Here is a 25211-nt window from a genome sequence, read left to right on the forward strand (position 1 = left end):
ATGACCCTTGGATTGGGCTAAAGGGCAGTTGTTTTAAGCAGTTATTTGAGAAGTCAGCAGGAGGACAGATGTCCTAATCTGTTGTGAACTTTCTGAAAATAAAAGCAGGAGACCATCAGCACCTAACTCAGAGTAGCGTATTTTGTTAACACTCCGAGAAAAACTTTTAAAAAAATTTTTTCAACTCATATAATTGCCCCCCACCTCCCCTTTCTTTTCCTCAACCCATTGCTTTCACCATATAGGTGGGAACACTATTTGGGTATTTTCCCGAATCTATGTTCGAGGAATTGAAAGTCCTTAATCTTAAACGTTTGTTTGCTTCTTCTTGCAAACTCTTTCGAGGTTAACACACAGTCTACAAGGGAAGATGGATGTATGTTGACCAACAAAAATATGAGTGGCTCTATTCAATCAAGAGTCTATGCTTGGGAAGAAGTAATGAATTTGGCTGGTTGAGTAGGGCAGGGGGAGACGATAAACGGTCTTTAATATCATGGAGAAATTTGGATCGGATACTCCGTCTGTATGGAGGTAGTTCTTGGGTCTGTCAGGGAGGAAAAACTTTTCCTCTACCTTCTCAGGTTCGGAATTGGGGGACCTCAACGGAAACTGATTAGAGACAGATTAGGAAGAGAAAAGACAAAGTTCGTTGACATAAAATATATGGAATCTCACAGAAAATGGGGCTCAAAGAGGTAGCTAGAACTTGGGGCTTTATAGACCATCTTATTAGGGGAAGGGGAGCGGAGAAAGGACACTTATGGGAACAAAAATGACTTTTAGGGTAGACAAATGGTCTCTAAGGAGAACAGTTGAAAGATGGGATAGTTTTATGACAATGTCTGTTTAGGAGATTGCTTATGCCAGCGCTGACTCCTCTGGTGATAAGACTCTGTCTTCCTGGTCGGGAAACTCCCAGGGAGGGGATTTGTGACAGTTGAGTTCTTTTGGGAGACTCTGTTTTTAGGCAAATAAGTGGGGTCCAGGAAACCACACACACACACACACACACACACACCTCTTCCTGTGTTTGTTTTTGTTTTTTATTCTTTTCGAGAGAAAGAGAGAATGGGGGTGCGAGCATGCGAGTAGGGGGAAGGGGTATTGAGGGAGAGAGAGAGAGAGAGAGACAGGGAGACAGACAGAGACAGAGAACCTTAAGCAGGCTCTATGCCCAGCGCAAAACCCACTGCAGGACTCCCAACTCACAACCATGAGATCGTGACCTGAGTTGAAATCAAGAGTGAGACAGTTGACCAACTGAGCCGCCCAGGCGCCCCTGTATTTGTTGATCCTCAAAGGTCTTCCTCTCCAGATGATCGTTAGGCCACAGTGGCGTATTCTGGATCCCTTCAGGCAACGAACACACACACCCCGGTGACATCCTGTCGCTAGCAATGTGCGAGGTGGGATGTTCCGTGGCTTTCCTGGCGGCCATCTGGGGAAGGGGTGCAACAATCCGGCTTTGTGACTGATGTGAGTGAGAACCAGGTTCATAATAAGTAACAAGTGGCTAGGAGACGAAGAACGGCGGTGTTTTCATGTGAGACAAACAAGTCCAAAATTATTTTCGAAAGAACCATGTTCATTCCCGTCTACAGAGCATCAAAAGAGACACATTGCGACGTAAACAAGACGTGACATTACCCTCTATTGTTTCAAATTGCTTCAGGTCTGTAAATATTCATCATTGCTTCAAAACCCCAATGGATGTAATGTGATTACATTGTCTGCTGTGACACTACATAAAAATGGCCTGGTGAAAGTGTACATTGTCTCATTAAGTCCCTTTTCTAGAGTTCTCAAGAGATGAATGAAAATAAAGGCATTTACGAGATATTGCTATAGCTCCTTTGTTCAAACCTATCATAGTGCAGGCCTGGTTTGGTTCCTGATTGCTGTCATTTGAGTGTGGAGCCTAAAGGGCATATTTGAGACCCATCATTTCAGTTAGACCTAACATTTACCACATCAATCACACCCCTGGAAAAGGCAAAAAAAAAAAAAAAAAAAAAAAAAAAAAAAAGGAACGATTCTCCCATATCTGTAGGGCTGGAGAAAGAATAGATCTTTTAAAAATAATATATTAGGGGTGCCTGGGTAGCAGAGCTCCTGGCTGAGTGGCCTACTCTTGACTTCAGCTCAGGTCACGATCCCAGGGTCGTGAGATTGAGCCCCGTGTTGGTTTTGCACTAAGTGTGGAGCTGGCTTAAGATTCTCTCTCTCTCTCTCTCTCTCTCTCTCTCTCTCTCTCTCTCTCTCTCTCCCCTGTGTCCCTATTCCCCCAAAAAAGAAAAGAAAAAGAAAAAAAGAAAAATAATATATTAAATCTTTGTCCAAAAGTGGTTTTAAACATATTTATTCAAGTAATCTCTACATTCAACATGGAGCTCGAACTCACAACCTCAAGATCAAGAGTCACATGGTCCACCGATGGAGCCAGCCAGGAGCCCTGGTCCCGAAGTCTTTAATATAAATTTTCTCAAGGAGAAGGAATACCAAGATGTGTCCAAATTCCAGTCTCTGCTCTGGGTACAGTTTTCAGACAGAGCCCTGGCCTGTCAGGTGTCAAAGGGGAAAAGGAGGCAGAAGAAGTAAGAGTGACATAGAGCTTCCACTAATTTTCCTTAAAAATTTCATAACCTTGGGTGTATACGACCTTCCTGTGAGCACTGGCTTCCATACATTAATTGATTACATTGATTACATTTGGTTGATTACATTTCTCATTCCATTGTACCGGTATTCCTAGACTGTTAGGGTTTGTCCCCACATCTCCTTTGCCTCTCTTCCCACCTGCTTTGCTCCCTCACCCTGTTACCTGCAAATGTCAAGACCTTAGCCTCTGCTGGTCTTTCCTAGGATGACTGCTCCTCCCAGGGAGGGGCAGGACTTCCCTTTTCTGTTCCTTTCTGACGGCCAACATTCCTCTGGTTGCTTTTCCAAAAGTTTCTCATTCGATCCTAGTGTTTTTCTGCAGTCAGAGAGGATACAACCAACAATTCTTAAAGTTGAAATCCAAAATTCCTGGGTACTTGGAGAGCTAGTGGTAGTGAGGATGCTTATTATTATTATTTTGAATGTTTATTTATTCAAATAGAATAAATAACTTGTTTTGTTATCAAAACAAGTAATGTTATTTTGAGAGACAGAGCGTGAGCAGGGGAGGGGCAGAGAGGGAGGGAGACACAGAATCCGAAGCAGGCTCCGGGCTTTGAGCTGTCAGCACAGAGCCCCACGGAGGGCTCGAACTCAGGAACGGCGAGATCGTGACCTAGACCGAAGTCGGTCGCTTAACCAGCTGAGCCGCCCAGGTGCCCCTAGTGAGGATGGTTATTAGACTAGTGAACCTGCTGGAAGCCAGTGGCTTAGATAGCATCTTAGTTGAACCCGGATTCTGTCTAAGCTGTATGCTCTGGGCTAGACCATGTCAGGTGGTACTGAAACGCTTCTGACTCTAAGACTCATACGGTCTTTGGAGCATAAAGCCTAGACTGTGTTTTTACTGTAAACAAAATGAAGGCATTTTACACCTCTTAATAATTAAGGGAGGGGTCTTGGGTCGTAGCGTTCTCACCTTCTCTTCTAACAATGGGAAAAAATTGCTTTGGCAGCTTAACCAAGCTTGTGAATGCCTGAAGAGGAATGAAATACAAAGCAGAGCAAAACTGCATAGTTCTGAGATAAACCGCAGTCTTTAGTGGCTCTTCTACGAAGATTGTCATAAAGCTTGTTATAAAAACACCCAAGGCAAAAAAAAAAAAGTTTCTGTGTTTTTGTTGTGTGTGTGCGTGTGTGTGTGTGTGTGTGTGTGTGTGTGCGTACGTATGCATGCTCCTTGAACGGGTGTTCTAGCTAGCTCCCTACTTGCTTAAATAGTTGAGCTTTTCAGAAACATCAGCAATGAATAAGAGGTGAATCATTCCTCTGAATTATTGGATTTACTTGTCCATCTCAGGTTTTTTGGAATAAGCACACACACACACATCTATACTGAAATTCGGCTAGTCAATGTGCTCTGAGCTGTAATAAAAATTTGACACAATTTGGGGCATCTGGGTGGCTCAGTCGATTAAGCGTCCGACTTCAGCTCAGATTATGATCTCATAGTTCGTAGGTTCGAGCCCCGAATCGGGCTCTGTGCTGACAGCTCAGAGCCTAGAGCCTGCTTCGGATTCTGTGTCTCCTTTTCCCTCTGCCCCTCCCCCATGCATACTTATCTGTCAGTCTCTGTCTCCCAAATATAAGTAAACATTAAAAAAAATTAAAAAAAAAAGAATTTGACACGATCTTTATTTGCAAGGGTTAAATCCTTCTTTCTCTGTTGCTAATATGTTTGTCAAGGTGCTATCCTTATTAAAAATGGAAAAATTTGGCCCACACTTGTCTCAGGGAAAATTCTGGCTAGTGGCTGAGTTGAAAAGAGAATAGCTAAGATCGGTGATTATTTTCGAACTGCCAGGCACGTTGTTGAGAACTTCCTGTGCTCTTTTTCCTTCTTTCTTGGAGTTTTCAAGTACCTTTCCTGCACCTCCCTTCACATTTGTGTAAATTGAACTTACAAGGATGTAAATATCTTACACAAGGTCACAAAGGAAAACGTGGCTGCAGCTTAGGAGACATATCCCCGAGGGACTATCTAAGCATTTCCTCCGGTTAATGGTTAATAATTACCACAGTCTGACACCCAGAAGTTTTCTCAAAGATTATATATGAGTAGCAGTTCTAAAATCCAGTGTTTTGGCCTAAACTTGATGCTCTGATGCAGGGTTAACTTTCATGCATGAGGCCCTGTTTGATATTTTCCCTTTTAAAGACTGAATATTGTTAGTTCTCTTTTACAAATGGTATTTTTCTGAACGTGATGACAAGTATCTGGCAGTTGTATTTTTGCCTGCTTTATAAAAGTTATATTTGGGAACCTATGCGACTAGTCATGAAAGTGAATCCTCTTGTTTAATTTTTTATTACCTTTTTACAAAACCTCCCCAGACGTGCCACACTAGGTGTCCTCTGGGTCCATATCAGTAACTGCAGCTAACTGTGACCTTTTCAGGGAGCAGAGATGCGGGCATGAGAATTCGCCACCGTTATCATACATGAATGTCAACAAAGATTCTCTGGTGGAAAAGCAGGACTGAGTGAATGTGTCTTTAGCTTATTGTGTGTGAGAGCACTCTTTGTTTTGTGTGTGTGAAGAGCTCCGAATTTTGCCCCGGAAAGGTTTGCTAATGATATACCTGGACGGATGCTCGTGTCTCTGTGGTTAATAATTTCCCTGTTTCTGCCTTTGAATCTCTTGCTCCTCGACTCAAGATTATCATCCTCTGGTATCCTCTCGTAGCACAAGGACAGCAAGCGCTTTCTGACACTCCATTTTCAGGCTTGAAAGAGTGACAATTCAATTTATTTTTTATTTTTATTTTTTTTTTAATTTTTTTTTCAACGTTTTTTATTTATTTTTGGGACAGAGAGAGACAGAGCATGAACGGGGGAGGGGCAGAGAGAGAGGGAGACACAGAATCGGAAACAGGCTCCAGGCTCCGAGCCATCAGCCCAGAGCCCGACGCGGGGCTCGAACTCACGGACCGCGAGATCGTGACCTGGCTGAAGTCGGACGCTTAACCGACTGCGCCACCCAGGCGCCCCGAAAGAGTGACAATTTAGATATCAACTTAGTGGCATCGTGGTGTAAGCAGAGTGAGGTGTTTTGTCCGTGTTCTCCTCCAGGGCTCCTCCAGTGGCTTCTCTTCTCAAAGGAAAAGTGGCTTAACTGAGCTGCCCAACTTGGGAGGATGATTTAGCCGGCGTGTGGTGAGCAACATGAAGGTCTGGGTAGAAGGCCTTGTGGTGGAATCAAGCCCAGCACGCCTGGAGACCTTGTGCCCACTTTTAATCTACAGCCCAGGTACCATTGCTCTTTCCATCTGAGACTTTCTGCTGCTCAGCAGTGTGATCTTCTCCCAGACCCACACGGGGGAGCCCCTGCCTGGGCTGAGTTGCCTGGGCCACGGGCAAAGCTGCCAAGATTTCCTACCCATGAATTTTTGCTTTGTCTGTCTTAGAAGAAGAAACTCTTCTCCTTCTGCCCTTTGGAGTGGGTCATAAAAATGCCTGTGAGGCTTGAATAGGCTGAAGCCTCTGAGAGTCAGAAAGTGGCCACTGGAGGAAGACGGGAGCACGGTAGGAGGACCCGAGGCTCGTCTCATCCCAAGAGCCGAGCTAGATAATCAGACATTCAGAACGCTCATAAAACCGACCTGAGTATGACAGGACAAACTGCACAAGAAGAAGGAGAGAAGAGGCCGCATCAAGGAAGGCAGGAAGTACAGAGATGTTGTTTGGGGGAGAGATGGGTCATGGGTGCTGCGGAGGGGAGGGAGCCCTGGTCACAGAGAGAGGTGAGAGAGAGAAAGAGAGGGAGAGAGAAAGAGACAGAGAGAGAGAGAGAGAGAGAGAGAGAGAGAGAGAGGAGCACACACAGGATCACACGAGAATACTTCCCCGAAGCCATTGACTGGAAGAACGAGAGGGTCCAGTCTTCATGAGTTTTTGCAACCAGCAGGATTCAAACACTGGAGGCTTAAAAGTCTGTGGGCTTGGCTGGGATAGAGACCTGAGGACGAGGACCCACTCCTGAAGAGCAGGCAGGCAAACGACCCCTGGGGTAGAGGGTGCCATCTGAGGATCGCCTAAGGCCCATGTGGACAGACTGTTTGCTCTTTTTGAAGTGCATCTGTGAGAGGTAGCATTGCTTCTCTGGGGACAAAAGAACCTGCGGGTGCCATTATGCTTCCCTGCCCCTCAGCATAGTCGTAGAGACACCTGCTGAGGACCGCTAACCTGGACATCACTCTTTAGCCTGCTTGCTCCAAAACCCATGCACCTGCACTATGGTGCAACTGTCTTTCTCAGTCAGACCTGCATCTGTTCCAGCATGGCGAGACCTCCCCGCCCACCCCCCGCCAGAAGTTCAGCACACGTCCCCACCACAGAGCTTGAAGTTTTAGAAGTCAGCAGGATTTGCTTGGATGGAACCCAAAGTGCACTGTGCGAATCCAGAGAGGCAAGTGACCCAGAGACGGACAGTGTGAAATGAGCAATCGGAAAAATGCCTGTGATGCATGAAGGGAAATTATTCTCTCCTTTGGAAGTGCTTCCCTGAGAGAAGCAAGCATGGACTTTCCTCTACCGAGACAAAGGAGCAGGCTGGCACCATTTTCCTCAATCGCTCCTCAGCATAAACTAACTTCAGTAAGCTGTAGAGTGCCAGAAGTGGTGGTCTAACCTGCTTACACCAAGCCCCATCCCCCTGAGCTCTGCAGGTGCTTCTTTACTAGGGCAAGTGTGCCTGAGAACCAGTGCAGCGGGCTCCTTCTCCAGATGACCAGCACAAACCCCCTCCCTCCTATGGACCATGTCTACTGACATAGAGTTCTGCAAGGCTTCAGTTCTAGAGGAAGTAGCATTATGTCTCTTTTAACAAGTAGATCAGAGCATGCCTAGTTAAAAGTCATCACACTTTGGCCAAGGCACAAACACTGTACCCCACAGGCAAGGAGAGCCTCTGCAGATGACTCACCCGAAGGATAGAACAGCCAAAACACACACAGCACACACGAGGGATAGTCTTTGACACACCAAGTCCTCGACATTATATGACCTCTTCGTCATACACCCATCACTCTCAGAAGCAGGAAACATAACAGGCTTTTCGAACACAGAGAAGACAGAGACCTAGACAAAAAGCAAAGACAGAAGAATTCATTCCAAAAGAAAGAACAAGATAAGGCCATGGCCAGAGATCTAATCAAAACAGATATAAGTAATATGCCTGATCCCAAATTTAAAGCGACAATCATAAGGATACTTGCTGGGCTTGAGAAAAAAAAATGGAAGACTTCAGGGAGGCCTTTACCACAGAGGTACAAGATTTAAAAAACAGTCAGAAATGAAAAACACAAACATGAGATTCCAAACAGTCAGGATGTAATGATCACAAGGATGGAAGAAGCAGAGGGATGAATAAATGATACAGAAGATAGAATCATGGAAAATAATGAAGCTGAACAAAGGAGAGAAAGAAGAATTATGGAACACAAGAGTAGACTTCGGTAACTCAGTGACTCCATCAAACATAATAACATTCATATCATAGGAGTCTCAGAAAGAGGAGAGAGAGAAAAGGGGGCAGAAAATTTATTTGAGGAAATTGTAGCTGAAATCTTCCCTAATCTGGTGAAGGACACAGACATCCAGATCCAGGAGGCACAGAGAATTCCCATCAAAATCAATTAAAGCAGACCAACAGCAAGACATAATGTAGTTAAATTTGCAAAATACAGTGATAAAGAAAAAATCCTAAAAACACTAAAAAAAAAGAAGTCCCTAGCTTACAAGTGAAGGTGCCTAAGGCTAGCAGCAAACATCTCCACAGAAACTTGGCAGGCCATAAAGGAATGGCAGGATGTATTCAACATTCCGAAAGGGAAAAGTCTGCAGCCAAGAATACTCTATCCAGCAATGCTTTCATTCAGAATAGAAGAGAGATAAATAGTTTCCCAGACAAACAAACACCAGCCCTACAAGAACTATTCAAGGGGATGCTTTGTGTGGAAAGGAAAGAGCAAAAGTCACAGACACTAGAAAGGAATGGAGAAAATCTCCAGAAACAATAGCAAAACAAGTAATATAATGGCACTGAATACATGTCTATCAATTACTCTAAAGGCAAATGGACTACATAGGACCAAATAGGCAAGGGAGGTTAAACTACATATATATACTATAAACTATATATATAACTATGTTAACTGACTTGAATTTAAATTTAAAAAATGAGGTGATATCCGCCATAAAAAAGAATGAAATTTTTCCATTTGCGGTGATGTGGGTGGAGCTGGAGTGTATCGTGTCGGAGAAAGACAAATCCATACGATGTTACTCATATGTGGACTTTAACAACAACAACAGAAAGCAAATGAACATATGGGGAAGAAAAAGAGAGGCAAACCAAGAAATAGACTCTTAACTATAGAGAACAAACCGCTAGTTAGTGGAGGGGCAATAGGCTGGGGGGAGGGGGGTGGGAGCGGGAATGGGTTAAACAGGTACAGAGTATTAAGGAGGGTGTTGTGGTGATGAGCACCAGGTGTACGTAAGGGATAAATTACTAAACTCTACAACAGGAACTGATATGGTGCTCTAGGTTAACTAGCTAGACTTTAAATAAAAACTTGGGAAAAAATAGAGAAACACTAAAAAAAAAAGTCAGCAACCCTTCATCAGGGCGTTTGTGGATTCGTTACTACACATGGTGACTCATAGAATAACAGAATCTCATTGTGATCCTCCATGTACGGGTTGATTATTTTATTACTTTAAGAAAGTTATACGTAAGCTGTCTTCAGAAGCAATCTTGCCTTTGGTAAATGCCTCCCCGGTGGTCTGAAAGTTGAGAAAGAGAAAGCAGAAAATAAACATCCGTAGAGAACATTCATACCCTAGAAAGCTAAGATTTAAGGAATCTCTTAACACTTAGCTAATATTCCAGATGCCCCTAGTCCGCAATTCTTTATTGTTGTGCTCTACCCTTTCTTTCGTGTCCTTAATTTATATTTTGTCGGGGGTATTACCTTGAAAAGTCCATTTATCATCCAGGTGAGAAATACTGTAATGATAACAGAGCATGAGAGGTTCTATATATTTGTTGAAGGGCATTGAAAACTCAAGTAGGTCATTTATATGATAACGTTTAATTCTTTCAAAGACTTTATATTGGAGAGTAGTTTCAGGTTCACAGGAAAACTGAGAGGAGATTTCTCATATGCTCCTTGCCCCCACGTATGCATACCTCTTCCGCTCAATGTCCTCCACAAGACTGGTTTAACTTGTTACGATTGAATGAAACGGCAACGACACACTGCCGAAGGTCCAGGATTTGCATTAGGCTTCACTCTCGGTGCTGTGTTCTCCATGGGTTTGGACAAATGTATAATCGTATGCATCCACCATTATGGTATCATATAGGGTATTTTCACTGATCCCCCAAATCCACTACACTCCACTTTCACTATATTCCTCCTTCTCTCACAACCCCTGGCAACCTTGATCTTTTTGCTGTCTCCATAGTTTTGCCTTTTCTGGAACGTCCTATTGGTGGAATTACATAGCGTGTCATTTTTTTCAGATTGGCTTCTTTCAGTTAGTAATATGCATTTATATTCCCTCCGAGTTGTTTGCGGCTTAATAGCTCATTTCTTTTTAGCAGTGAATAATATTCCATTATCTGGATGTGCCAATTTACTTATGTCTGCCGAAGGATATCTTGGCTGCTTCCAAGTTTTGGCAACCATGAATAAAACTTCTATAAACATCTGTGTGCAGATTTTTTGTGTAGACATAAGTTTTCAACTCCTTTGGGTAAATACCAAGGAGTGATTTCTATGTCGTATGACGAGTATGTTAAGCTTTTCAAGACACTGCCAACTTATTTTCCAAAGTAGCTACACCATTTTGCATACCCACTAGCAACGTATGAGAGTTTCTACTGCACCACATGCTCCCAAGCATTTGGCATTGTCAGTGTTCTGGATTTTGGCCCAAGTAGGTAAGTAGTGGTCTCTGGGTATAGAGAAAACATACTTCAACACAATAAATGCCATATATGATGAGCCGACAGATTATATCATACTCAGTGGTGAAAAGCTGAAAGCTTTCCTCTAAGATCAGGACTAAGACAATGATGGTCACTCTCACCAATTTTATCTAATGTGGTATTCGAAGTCTTAGCCAGAGAAAGTATGCATGAAAAAGAAATAAAAGTAATCCAATTAAGAAAGAAAGAAAAAAAAACTGTCTTTAGTTGTAGGGGACACGATATAGAAAACTCAAAAGGCTTCACCGAAAAACCGACAAGTGAATTCAGTGAAGTTATAGGATACAAAATTAATATAGGAAAATCAGTTGCATTTCTATACAAGAAAAATTAAGAAAACAGTCCCATTTACAATTGTGTTGAAAAAGGTACCTAGGAATAAAGTTAACCAAAAAGGTGAAAGATCTATACATAGAAAACTATAAGACACTGATGAAAGAAATTAAAGTAGGCACAATTAAATGGAAAAGCACAATCCATGCTTATGAATTGGAATCATTAAGATTGTTAAAACGTCCATGCTATATAAAGCAATCTACAGATTCAATGCAATACCTATTAAAATTCCAATGACACTTTTCACAGAAATAAAATAGGCGATCTTAAAATTTTTATGAAACTACGAAAGTAGCTAGCACAATCTTGAGAAATAGGAACAACACTGGAGATGTCACAGTTCCTGATTTCAAACTATACTACAAAGCTATAGTAATAAAAAAATATGGTATTGTCATAAAAACAGATACATAGAATAATGAAACAGAATAGACTGCCCAGAAATAAACATACATACATATATATATATGTGGCTTTTGGCATAAATTGATTATATATATATAATCTTATATAATTATATATATAATCTTATATATATATAAGATTATATATTTATATATAATATTTATATATTTATATATATATTTATATATATAATATTTATATATATTTATATATATTTATATGTATAAGATTATATATATAATTATATAAGATTATATATATATATATACACACACACACATATATATATATATAATCAATTTATGCCAAAAGCCACAAATACAAAAGGGGAAGGACAGTCTCTTTAATATATGGTGCTGGTAAAACTGGACAGCCACATATGAAGAATGAAACTGATTCCCTATCTCACACCATACAAAAAATGAACTCAAAATGGATTAAAGGCTTGAACATAAGAACTAAAACTGTAAAACTCAGAGAAGAAAACATAGAGGATAATCTCCTTGACATTGTTCTTGGCAATTATTTTTTAGATTTGATACCAAAAGCAAAGGCAATAAAGGCAAAAATAAAAAAGTGGGTCTACATCAAATAAAAAACTTCTGCACATCAACAGAATGAAAAGTTCACCTACAAATGGAAGAAAATATTTGCAAATCATACATCTGATAAAAGGGGTAATATCCATAATATACAAAGAACTCCTAGAACAACTCAACAAAAAAAAAAACCAGAGTTAAGAAAATGGGTAAAGGACCTAAATAGACATTTCTCCAAAGAAGATATACAACAGGCAACAGGTACACGAAAAGATGCTCATCATCACTAACCATCAGGGCGATGCAAATCAAACCACCATGAGATATCACCTGACACCTGTTAGAATGGGTTTGTCAAAAAGATAAGAGATAAGAAATGTTGGCGTGGATATAGAGTCAAGGGACCCTTTTGCAGTGTGGGTGGGAATGTAGATTGGTGTAGCCACTAGGGACATTTCTCAAAACATTAAAATTAGAAATACCATATGATCCAGCAATTCCCCTAGTGGGTATACATCTAAGGGAAAGAAATCACTTTCTTGAAGAGATATTTGCACCTCCATGATCATTGCATTAATTGCAGCATTATTTACAATAGCCAAAGTATGGAAACAACTTGGATGTGCATTGATTGATGAATAGAAAAAATATATATATAGTTATATATTTATGCTATAAATATATATATATAATTATGTATTTAACTAGTTATATATGTATAAATGTAAATACACATATGGCTTTAGTTTAAGGTGTACAACATAATGATTTAATATATTTATATACTGTGAAATGATTACCAAATAGATTTAGTTAACATCCATGAGCTCACACAGTGGGGTTTTTTTTTTATAATGAAAACTTTTAAGATCAGCTCTCTTTAACTATTTGCAAATAAATATGGGGGCACCTGGGTGGCTCAATCAGTTAAGCATTCGACTCTTGGTTTTGGCTCAGTCATCTCATGGTTTTGTGAGTTCAAGCCCCGCATTGGGTTCTGTGCTGACAGTGCAGAGGCTGCTTGGGATTCTGAGTCTCCCTCTCTCTCTCTGCCCCTCCCCCACTCACGCTGTCTCTGTCTCTCTCGAAATAAATTAATACACTTAAAAAATTAAAAAAACAAACATGCAAATAAATATGTAATACGGTATTGATAACTATAGTCACCAGGTAGTATATTATATTCTCAGAACTTATTTATTATATGATATCAACATATATATCTATATCAATATAATATATATATTTACATATATATGCCACAATTTCTTTATCCATTCATCAGTCAATGCACACTTAAGTTATGTATGTGGTATACACACACACACACACACACACATACACACACTGTAATATTTGTCAGCCATAAGTCATAAAAAAGCAAATTTTGACATTTGTGACAACATGGATTGTCCTTAAGGGTTCTAAGTGAAATATGTCAAAAAGAGAAAAACAGGGGCGCCTGGGTGGCGCAGTCGGTTAAGCATCCGACTTCAGCCAGGTCACGATCTCACGGTCCGGTCCGCGAGTTCGAGCCCCGCGTCAGGCTCTGGGCTGATGGCTCGGAGCCTGGAGCCTGTTTCCGATTCTGTGTCTCCCTCTCTCTCTCTGCCCCTCCCCCGTTCATGCTCTGTCTCTCTCTGTCCCAAAAATAAAAATAAAAAACGTTGAAAAAAAAATTTAAAAAAAAAAAAAAAGAGAAAAACAAATACTATATGATCTCACTTATATGTGGAATCTGAAAAAGAAAAAACAACAAACTGATGGAAACAGAATACATTAATGGCTTCCAGAAGTGTGGGGTGGGTCATGGGAAAAGTAGGTAAAGGTGGTCTAAAGGTAAAAACTTCCAGTTTTAAGGTAAATAGGTTCTGGGGATATAATATAAACATGGCGACTATAGGTAACAGTACTGTCATATGTATTTATTTGTGAGTTGTTAAGAGAGTAGCTCTTAAAAGTTCTCATTATAAAAAACAGCAACAACACTATAACTGTGTGAACTGATGGATGTTAACGAAATCTGTTGGGGTAATCATTTCACAGCACACACATATATTAAATCATTACGTTGTACCCCTTAAACTAAAACAATATTATATGTCAATTATGTTTCAATTAAAATGGAAAACAAAGAAGAAAATCCCATCTTCTGAATAAAGACTGTTTTCTTTCTCTCTTCCCCTCTCCCTGCAAAATGCGCAGAAGGATTTGTATAGACAAGTCTCCAAAGAAGTTGTACAAATGGCCAACGAGCATATGAAAAGATGCCTACCACCACTAATCACAAGAGAAATGCAAATTAAACTATAACAAAATACCATCTTACCCCCATTGAGAGGGTCACTATCAAAAGAACAGAAAACAGCCAACTGGCGAAAATGTAGTCAAATTAGAATGCTTGTGCTCTGTTGTTGGGAATATAAAATGGTGCAGGTTCCTCAAAAAAATAGAATTACCGTATAATCCAGCGATTCCATTTCTGGGTACTAGTCAAAAGAATTCAATAAGCACAGCCATTTTTCACTCCAGCATTCTTCACAATAACCATGAGGTACAAGTAGCCCAAACGTCCATCAGTGGATAAATGGATAAAGAATGTGTGGTATATGCCTACAATGGGACATCACTCAGCCTTGGAAATAAAGGAAAACCTATCACCTTGTACAACATACATCGAGAGTTTAGCTAAACTACTCCTCTGTATTGTTGCCTCTTCATCCATTTTGTTTGGCCAAGTGGCCTGCGGGCACCCAAACTGACCTTCAGTCCCTCCTGCAAGCACCAGCCCAGCCCGGCAGCCTGCAGAGTCATATGCAAATGTAAGTTCCAGACATGACTTTGCCAACAGCCTTGTGGTAAACAGTCTCCCACCTTTCAGTGTCATACGCTTTATGGACCACTTGTAAGCCCTGGGAACCTCCCATGCAGCATACCAAGACTTCACTCTTTTGGTTGAAATGGACCAATCTGGCCCTAATCCAGAAACCCCAAAGCCCTCTACCCGTGGACCCTGGCAAAGGCACATCCCCAGATCCCGTCTCTCTTTCAGTCTGCACTCTGCCTTGACCTCCCCAGGGGGCCTCTCGAGGCATGTTGTGGACACGCTCCAGGACCGGTGAGGAACAAAGTTCTCTGTTTCACATTGTCTTGTGGTCTGCTGTTGAACAGGTAGAGAGATTGAGTTTTGCAAGACGCAAAAGTTCGGGAGATCTGTTGTGCGACAATGTGAATATGCTTCACACTATTGAGATGCATTCTTAAAGTTGTAAAGAGCGTCAATGCAATGTTGATTTTTATCACAATCTTAAAAAAAAAAAATCCAGGGGCACCTGGGTGGCTCAGTCGGTTAAGCGTCCGACTTCAGCTCAGGTCACAATCTCGCCATCCGTGAGTTCGAGCCATGCATCAGGCTCCGTGCTGACAGGTCAGAGCCTGGAGACTGCTTCCGATTCTGTGTCTCCCTCTCTCTCTGCCCCTCCCCCGTTCATGCTCTGTCTCTGTCTCTCTCTCAAAAATGAATACAGGTTAAAACAAAAAACAAAAACAAAAAAACAAAAACAAAAACAAAAAACAAAAACAAAAAAAACTAGAAAAAGAAAATAACCAAGTCTCAAAATGTAGTCTCTGGTATTTGGGTCGACACACTGTTTTGTCTACCTGTAAGGTCTTTACCCAACTTCTTTTCCTACCTTACTCCTACTTCTCCTTTAAGAATCAGTACACATGCCGTTATGCCATCTCCCTCAGGAAGCTTTCCTTGACCAACCTTCTTGCTGGTTCCGGGTTAGGTGTCCAGACGCTTACTTCTGCCAAATATATAGTACGTGTGTTTTAGTTGACTACTTGTCTGTCCCCAGTGGTGTGTGAGATTGTGGGTATCGGTGGTTCATAGTCAGTGGGCTTTAGAAACTTACATGAAGTACCTAGGCACATCAGACCCAGCTCTTGGCATATTATATGGCTGAGAGAGAAAGAGAGGGAGCTAGAGAAAGTTTTTGAATAAATGGATTCTCGAGGTCAATCCTTAAAATGACTAACCCAAATGTGGCATAGCCCAAATGCCCGAGATTCCACAGTTGCTTTCTGGGTGAAGTCTTTCTTGTGACATTTCCAAAACATAAATACAAAAGGGAGTATGTTTCTGACATCAATACTTAATTTATTTGACTGGTTTTTCTTTTGTGTAAAGAATACTGTATGTTCAATTCACAAATATCGCATGCCCAGTCCTCTTAATGGGGATATTCAGTTGCTGAAGACAGTTGGAATTGTCATTCCCCTGTGAAGAGATGACAATGCACTTAGAAAATTATTTTTTAATGCTTATTTATTTATTTTTCAGGGGCGGGGGAGGGAGGGGCAGAGAGATAGGGAGAGAGAATCCCAAGCAGGCTCCATGCTATCTTCACGGAGCCCTATGTGGGGCTCGATCTCATCATCGGTGACATCATGACCTGAGCCCAAGTTAAGAGCCTGACGCTGAATCTCTCCTTTAGAAATTTAAATGGCAAGTTTCCCAAAACATGGTCGATAGCACAAAAACAGCAGAATTTAAGAGATCAACATGCTCTTTGGAATGAGTGGAGAGAGGGAAGCAGAAGAATGGAAAGATAAAAAAGAAGTGATAGGAGGCCATGGGGAAGGAAGAAAGTAGCATTTGTTAATGACTTGGTCATTTTATTTAATCCCCACCTGCATTCCATTTGAAGGAACTGGAGAAAAGTCAAAATGCTTAACCTGGCTTGCTTAGCTTGTAAATCATAAAGTGCAATTTCAGTTCTGAGGTGTGCCTACCCAGCTCTATGGAAATCAGTATTTTATCGTATAAATTTACCCTATGTTTACAGAAGAATAAATTTTAACCTAAGAGGATAATTGTATTATGGCTGGCCCAAAGGAAGAAAATGAAAAGGTCTTTAAGGCTTTCATTAATGACTCCGAGAGTAATTTTACTGCACTCTTCTATGTTATTTGTTTCCTTTAGCAGGTGGTAAGGTGACAGTGGCTAACATGATTATAATCACGGAGAAGACAGGAAGCTGTCTTGCCAAAGTAAAGGTGAAGTAAAGCCCCAGGGAGGCCTTGAGCCGGGCATGTGGACTGCTCCTTTAACGTGGCTGCTGGGTTCTTGCTCCAGTCACTCCTGTGGGCTGTGTGACCAGACTTGGTCTGACATCGGGAAGAGGACCAGTCGGCAGTTTAGTGTAACAGCCTGGGATCTAATGCGCCTGGAATGAAATCAAATTAGTTTTAGATTCCATTGTGGAGAATTTAATCAATGGTATTGGTGTGTGTTTAAAAAAAAAACAAACAAACCACAAACCTGGGAATAATATATTTTGGTCTAGTTAAGACCAAAGGTCTAGATATGTGGCCTTGAGTGAATGGTCAAGAAAGAATTCTTGAGACATTTTTGGTGCAAAAAGGTGCTTTTATTAAAGTACACAGACAGGACCCATGGGCAGAAAGAGTCACTCTTTTGCTGTATGAAGCTGGTGATTATATGCTTAGTGCTTAAGGGGGAGGAGGTGTGCAGGGAATATTAGATCATAAATGTCTTCTTTGAGTTTCTATTTGTAGAACTACTTTCTTTTTTTTTTAATGTTTATTTTTGAGAGAGAATGTGAACAGGGGTGGAGGGAGCAGAGAGAGAGAGAGAGGGAGACAGAGAATCCCAAGCAGGCTTAGCACTGTCAGCACAGAGCCTGATGCTGGGCTCAAACACATGAACTGTGAGATCATGACCTGAGCCGGAATCAAGAGTTGGATGCTTACCTGACTGAGCCACCCAGGCACCCCTTGTAAGGCTGCTTTCATAAGATTTCTGTGGCACCTATCATTCAGCTCAGTATTCACTTATCATTCAGCTCAGTATTCACTATTGGTGAAATGTACAGGCAGTCATCAGACACTTTAAGAATGTAGGAACCATCATGTATGTGATCCTTATCTAAACCATGCAGGCTATAGGTCATCCTTCTGGGCTAAATGTGGGCATTTTTCTGCTCCTATCCCTTCTCATCTAGGACATTGCAAACTTCCAGAGGTAGATGTTTCATACACACACACACACACACACACACACACACACACACCCTGGAGTCATATAAACCTACATTGACATTAATATTTGAAAGAATATGGAACAAAAATCAGTCAGAAGCAATAGTCACGTATTGTAAATCACCCTCATAAGGGTTGCTTCATTGCTTTGCTATAATTTTTGGTGGGAGGTGGGGGAACATAGAGATGAGAAAAAAAAATATGACCTTAAGAGTCAGAATTGGTGAAGGTTTTAGAGAAAAATGAGCCATAAAAGCCTATGCTTTCCGTGTGAGTTAACATTCTACTAAGAAAATTATGTCATAAACAACTTTTTATGAATTTCAAGAACAAGTCTATGAAAAGTGAAATTTGCAAATGTTTATATTTTCTGGTATAGTTAAGATGTCACAATACACAGCCTGAAATGGAAAAACCAAGTTAACTGATGAATTAAAAATATTCTAGAATGAAAGAGAAGTTATGAGCGTGTATTTGTGTATTTCCTGTGTATAGCAGAATCCTCCACAGAGTGCATATTTTTTTTGGTCAGTATTTCTTTTCTAAGTGGGACCTTTCTTTTACACATCCAAGGTAAAAAGCCAGCAACATAAATCGCTGTCTTCCACCAAGCGATGTTCCCTGGGGCTGCATCACCTCCTTCAGACCACCTCCCGAGGTCACAGTGTGCCATCAACTCCCTCCCCAGGGTGAGACTCTTTGTTCTGGTCACCACCTCCTCCCTGTCACCGCATAACAGTGGTCAGCGCAGCGAACAGGCAAAAGATCAGTTGTACGTGGTCAGCAGTCAATTTATGAATGAGGTGTGGTCCAATGATAGCTTTCAAAGGCTATTATTGCCTTGAAATCACATTATGTGTAGTGATTTTATTGCCAAACTAGCACCAAAGCGCAGGCCAATTTTTATGTCGAATATCCTCCCTCATTTTTTTCTTAAGGAGCGAAACATTAAAGCATTTTAGTAGGACAGCGAGTTGTTACGGGCAAAATCCTCCGTGGCAAGTGTTAATGCCTGTGCCCTTGGCCTCTTCAAAGCCAGAGCTCACTACTGCTTCCTGAGGGAGCCAGAGTTTGTCACTCCTTTGTGGTTTTGTCCCGAGCATGCAAGGGGTCTTTTGATTTGGGGGAGGATGGCAGTAATGATGTGTGTTACCAAAGAGCTACAATCGGAAAGAGAGTCTGTCCTCTCTTACTTTTTCCTCTTCTTTCCCTTTTCCCCTTTAGACCTTGTGGGGAAAAGCAGGGCACACATGATGTGATGATGGCAGGTCTGTTAGGATGTCAATGAAAAAATAGCATCTGAAACGATAATCCTCTGGATTTCAGAGAGAAACCCTGATTTAGTGAGTCTATGCATCATTTTTGCATAGGGAATGGGGTAAAGAAGTCGGAATCAGGAGCAGGATGCGTCAAGGCAATGCGCAGAAGTGCCCCAGGAAGATCGGTGCTGGGCTGGGAAGGCAGTAGCTGTTGCGGGGGGGCTGGGGGGAGCAGAGGGCTTTGCCTCCCATGGCCTCCCGTCCTCTGTCATGATTACCACCATTGCTGTCACTGAATCTCCTCCACTGCAGAAGCCAAACTATGGAAGCAGCCAAGTGTCCACCGATGGATGAATGGATAAAGAAGAGGTGATACATATATACAATGGGATATTACTCAGCCATGAAAAACAACGAAATCTTGCCATTTGCAACAACATGGATGGATCCAGAGAGTATAATGCTAAGCAAAATTAGTCAGTCAGAGAAAGACAAATATCAGACAATGCCATTCATATGTGGGATCTAAGAAACAAAACAAAAAAAGCAAAGAGAAAAAGAGAGAAAGAGAGAGACAGAGAGAGAGACAAACCAAGAAACAGGGTCTTAGCTATGGAGGATAAACTGACGGTTACTTGATGTGGTGGGTTATATAGGTGATGAAAAAAAAAAAGAAAGAAAGAAATCTCTGACATTGGCTTAGGAGCAATCTAAGTAGGAAGAAAGCATGAAAAAAGGTAATGCAGGTCCCAGAAAAATACAAAAGTTGAAACTGTATACTGCTACAAAAAATGAGTTTATAGACACAGTCTATGCAGATGTACGTGTGTATACAAAAATACGAAAGTTGAAACCATGAAGAGAATAGAGACAAATCCTACAAGGAAGAGTAAGAGATTCCTCCACCAGTTTCGCTGGGCCAATTATTTCCAGAGACGATGCACACACATCCGCATAGACTTTATATGGATCCAGGAGGACCTGTGCCTTTCTGTGTACTATACATTTGAACTTCAGTTTTCCAAATCCTTTTTCAAAAGTAAAATAAATAAGTAAGTAAGTAAGTAAGTAAGTAAATAAATAAATAAATAAGGTGGTTAGTTACTTCCTAAACTACCTGTTCTATAAATCAGCGTGTTCCCTTCTACCAGTTGAGATGAGTTTTATGTTGGTGGTACATGTGGGCTTGTGAAATATTTAATAAGTCATATTAGTAACGCAGCAGGAGGATGGAAAAACTGAACACTATTTAGAATGGCTGGTGTTCAAATAATCAGTTGTACGCTTATATTCCAGCAAATACTTATACTGGATGCACCCGAATTTATGTTTGACAACTAAGTTTGCTAAGATTTGAAGGACATCTTTGTTAGAGACAAAAGCAAGGAAAGAAATTTTCAGAAGACAACCCAGGCTTTCCCAGTGGTGGTAAGGATGCAGAAAGAGACGATAGAATTGGAGGGGGTGGGGTGGTGCTGAGAGAGCATGATTCTGATCCTGCTGGTTGGGTCATTTTCCCAGTGGGGGTGAGGGCGGTGTTTACCGTTAGAGAGGAATGCCTGCTGGGCCTGCTGCCCCTGCAATATGGCGGCCTGCTGGAGGCCAGCATTGGCTACTCCTTCCAGATTTGCTCTTGGTATTGAAATAATGTTGTGTGTGTGTGTGTGTGTGTGTGTGTGTGTGTGTGTGTGTTTCTTTAAATTATGCTTTAATTAAAAAGGAAAACATGATTTGCAAATCAGGAGAGATCACATAAAAGCGTTTTTTCAGAGGTTTTGAGATAATAGGACGGGCTAATTAAGTTCTTTTCTGCTTCCGTAGCTTTGGTTGCTCTTGGTGCATGTTGTCACTACTGATTTTGCAGACGCTCAATGACACTCAAAAGAGAGTGGTGACTGTCCTTGGGTTTCAGTTTAGTGGTTTTACAGAATCATCGGGAATGACTTATGTTATCTTTGAGCACAGATGGCAACTGTATACACCTTTTCCATAATAACTGTATCATACGAAGCAATCCTGAATGTCACTTTAGTTACATGTTTGTCTAACGCTAATAAAAATATAGTTTACAGACACAATCTATGCAGACGCGTCTATCTATACAGGTAACAAATGTGAAGTAACATAAAACACAGCTTGTTATGGAGTCTGGTTCTCTCACTGGATTGCAGAACTCCATGAGGTCATTGGAGACAGCTTCGAATTCTGGGGGAACGGCTTACCTTTGTATCTGTTTTACCATCACAAGCTATTACAACTTGAGCCATCAACTTTATGGATGTATACCATTAAATCCTAAGGGTTTGGAAAGTGAGGGAGTCTTTTTTTAAAAAATTGTATAAAATATTTTTATTTTTATTTTATTTTATAAATAAAGCCCGGAAGCAGGCTCCAGGCTCTGAGCTGTCAGCACAGAACTCAACAGGGGGCTCAAACCCATGAGCTGCTGAGGTCTGAGATCATGACCTGAGCTGATGTTGGGTGCTTAGCCGACTGAGCCACCCAGGTGCCCTGGAAAGTGGTGACTCTTAGTAACTAACATTGTGTTATTTTATAGATGAGAAATAGAGCCCAAAATATGGGAAAAGGTGTGTTCCCGAGAACCATGAGTGCATGAATTTGTGAATGCCTGGTTGGAAGGGGTGATGAAGTTGGCTTAAGGACTGCGATTTACTGAAACAGCTCAAAGTTTATGCCTTCATTATGGTGTTTCTGATTGAATATGGATGACAGGTCGTTGTTTAAGAAATTTAGAGACTGATATAGACATATTTCAATTCATCTGCATATTTCTGAGCTATTCTTACCCTTATTCCCCTTCCCCAAACATTGTACAGAGAAATGAACTGAAATGCAGTGCATAAAATATGTGATGTTACAGATATTATGGACAGTGCAAGAAAACCGTCTGTCAGTAATTACAAGTTCGTTGGACGGATTGTCCCGGAGGGCATTTGGACACATGCTTAGTCGCCTGAAGATGCACTGAAGAGTAGAATGGCAATCACCTGTCAGAGCCAGGTATCTCATATCTCACGCCACCTCTGCAGGTGTATATGCCTGTCAGCACAGAGCAAGGGCTGAGCTTGAAAATCAGCATCCTGGGTTCCTACTGCCTTCATCCACTGACCCTAAGAACCACTAGAAGAGTGTCATCGTTAACCAGTGACTTTCTAATCCTAGTTTTTCATCCTTCTCCTTCTTCATTATTTCAGCAGCTAAAATTTATTGAGCATCTACTACATGTCAGGCAGTTTACAATATTATCTCATCTAATCACACAAATTCTGTGAGGTTAAGCAAGGCATACAGGAAGGAGCTGGGGTTTAAATACAGACATTCTGAGTCTGGAGCCATTGTTCTTGATCGGTACACTATTCCAGCTCTTTGGGTGCAAGACTGTTGCAGACGAGGAGTCTGCAGTTCTCTCTTGTCCAGCAAGAGAGCAGATGCAGAATTGAATATGAGAGAGGCTAATGTCTGGGAGGAGACAAGAGCCCCAAACAAGGATTTCATCTCTGTATTCATTGAGCTCTCAAGATCTCACACATGTGGTGAACGTGAAGAAGACCATCAGATAGTAATCATTAACTTGTGTGTGTAAGGAAGCAAAGGGTCAAGGGGGCAAGTGGAGTTTGTGATCAAAGCACAATAGTATAGAGGCGCCTGGGTGGCTCTGTTGGTTAAGCGTCCGACTTCAGCTCAGGTCATGATCTCATGGCTCGTGAGTTCAAGCCCCGCGTTGGGCTCTGTGCTGACAGTTCCGAGCCTGGAGCCTGCTTTGGATTCTGTGTCTCCCTCTCTCTCTGCCCCTCCCCCACTCACAATCCATCTCTCTCTCTCTCTCAAAAATGAATAAACATCAAAAAATTAAAAAAAAAGCACAATAGTATATTGGCACCAGATGGAAAGTAATTTCCTGCAGGTGATATAACAAGTTATTCATGATCTCATTCTAACATCTCACCAAGTAACCTTGGGCGTGTTTGCCCCATGGTGGCAGCTTTCTACCCTAAGCTTTTTTCTATCCCATTTATGTAAATATAAGGAATTCGTGAACCTGTATCCCCACACAAGACAATCTTTGTGTTTTTTTTTGTTTTTTTTCTCTTTTTGTTTATTTATTTATTTTTTAATATATGAAATTTATTGTCAAATTGGTTTCCATACAACACCCAGTGCTCATCCCAACAGGTGCCCTCCTCAATACCCATCACTCACCCCCCCCCCATCCCTTCCACCCCCCATCAACCCTCAGTTTGTTCTCAGTTTTTAAGAGTCTCTTATGCTTTGGCTCTCTCCCACTCTAGCCTCTTTTTTTTTTTCTTCCCCTCCCCCATGGGCTTCTGTTAAGTTTCTCAGGATCCACATAAGAGTGAAAACATATGGGATCTGTCTTTCTCTGTATGGCTTATTTCACTTAGCATAACACTCTCCAGTTCCATCCATGTTGCTACAAAAGGCCATATTTCACTCTTTCCCATTGCCACATAGTACTCCATTGTGTATAGAAACCGATGAATGCACAAGACAATATTTGAGTGTAAGAAAGTAGTGTCGATAATGAACAATGTTGGAGGATTCAGTGTTAAAGTGATGTGATTGACACTAAATCATGCTAGAGATACCAAACAGCATTTACACAAAGTTGCAAATATGTCCATGTATTTTAAGTTAATATACTGATTTTTTGAAAAAAAATAGTTTTCAGTCATTGAAAAATTTATTAAAACAAATCATATAAGTATATAATCTAGTCCTTTTAAAAGGCATTATAACCCCAATGAAAATATTGAAGTGATTATTTTAAGTGCTGATGCTAATTCACTATTCTGGAAAAGATATACATGCACACCTAGCTAGGGTCAGACTTCCTACTGAACTTACATATGAGCCATGAAATATACAGTATTTTGATAAATTTTTGTAATATCAATGTAAGAAATTTATTTATAGTTATTCCATGTTGACACATTCTGTAGGAACTTACTAGCAAGCAAAACAAACCATTCGGACATGGAGAACCTTTATTTACAGACGTGGGGAAACACACTGCCGGCATCCCGGGAACACAGAAGAAGCCCATCTCTCAAGAATGAGTAAACGCATGGGACGCTGTGGTGGCTCAGTCGGTTGAGCGTCTGACTTCGGCTCAGGTCATGATCTGACGGTTTGTGGGCTTGAGCCCCTCATCGAGCTGTGTGCTGACGGCTTGGAGCCTGCTTTGGATTCTGTGTCTCCCTCGCTCTCTTCCCCTCCCCACTCATGCTCTATTTCTCTCTGTCTCAAAAATAAACATAAAAAGAAGGAGTAGATGCGAAAGTGTAGGTAACTCAGTTCCCCAGTGAATACAAACATGTTGCACTTATAGTTTTCCCCCAAATCTCAGTGCTCTGAGCACCATGCTTCACTGCTTGGAATCTCGGCCCTTTCCAGCATTTCTACTCTGTTATTCCCTCCAGGAGAAGTGGGGGGTAGACTTTGCTATGCGTTCAGCGTTGGTGCTGAGTCTCAGCCCGATGCTTGGGGTCTGCAGCTTTTGCCTTCCTTTTGCTCTATCAGCTACCGTCTCCCTGATGCCTGTGAGTATGTGCTTGCGTTTCAGGAGCAGCTGATCTCGCACTGTCTGCTGTTCATGCCGGTATTCTGTAGGTTTCTGTGCCATCACTGGCTTCTGTCCTTCTCCACTGTATCCGCGAGCGGGCTTCATCGGGTCCTCCTGATCTGCTCTCTTACAGGGACTTGTTATGGGCTGAACTGTGTCCCTGCTAAAGTCATATTTTTTCCAGTTTATTCATTTATTTTTGAGAGAGAGAGAGAGAGAGAGAGAGAGAGAGAGAGAGAGAGAGAGAAAGAATCCCACCCAGGCTCCATGATGTCAGTGCAGAGCCCAGTGTGGGGTTCGGTCTCACGGCTATGAGACCATGACTGGACCAGAGATCAAGA

General features: G+C 41.4%; 1 pseudogene; it reads right to left on the minus strand.

Moving 5' to 3' along the window:
- Positions 1–24975, minus strand: part of LOC131494810 (host cell factor 1-like) — a 127661-nt pseudogene extending 102686 nt beyond the window's left edge.
- Between the last annotated feature and the right edge of the window lie 236 nt (positions 24976–25211).

Source organism: Neofelis nebulosa, chromosome 1, assembly GCF_028018385.1.
Source record: "Neofelis nebulosa isolate mNeoNeb1 chromosome 1, mNeoNeb1.pri, whole genome shotgun sequence".
In the NCBI taxonomy this organism is placed as follows: domain Eukaryota; kingdom Metazoa; phylum Chordata; class Mammalia; order Carnivora; family Felidae; genus Neofelis; species Neofelis nebulosa.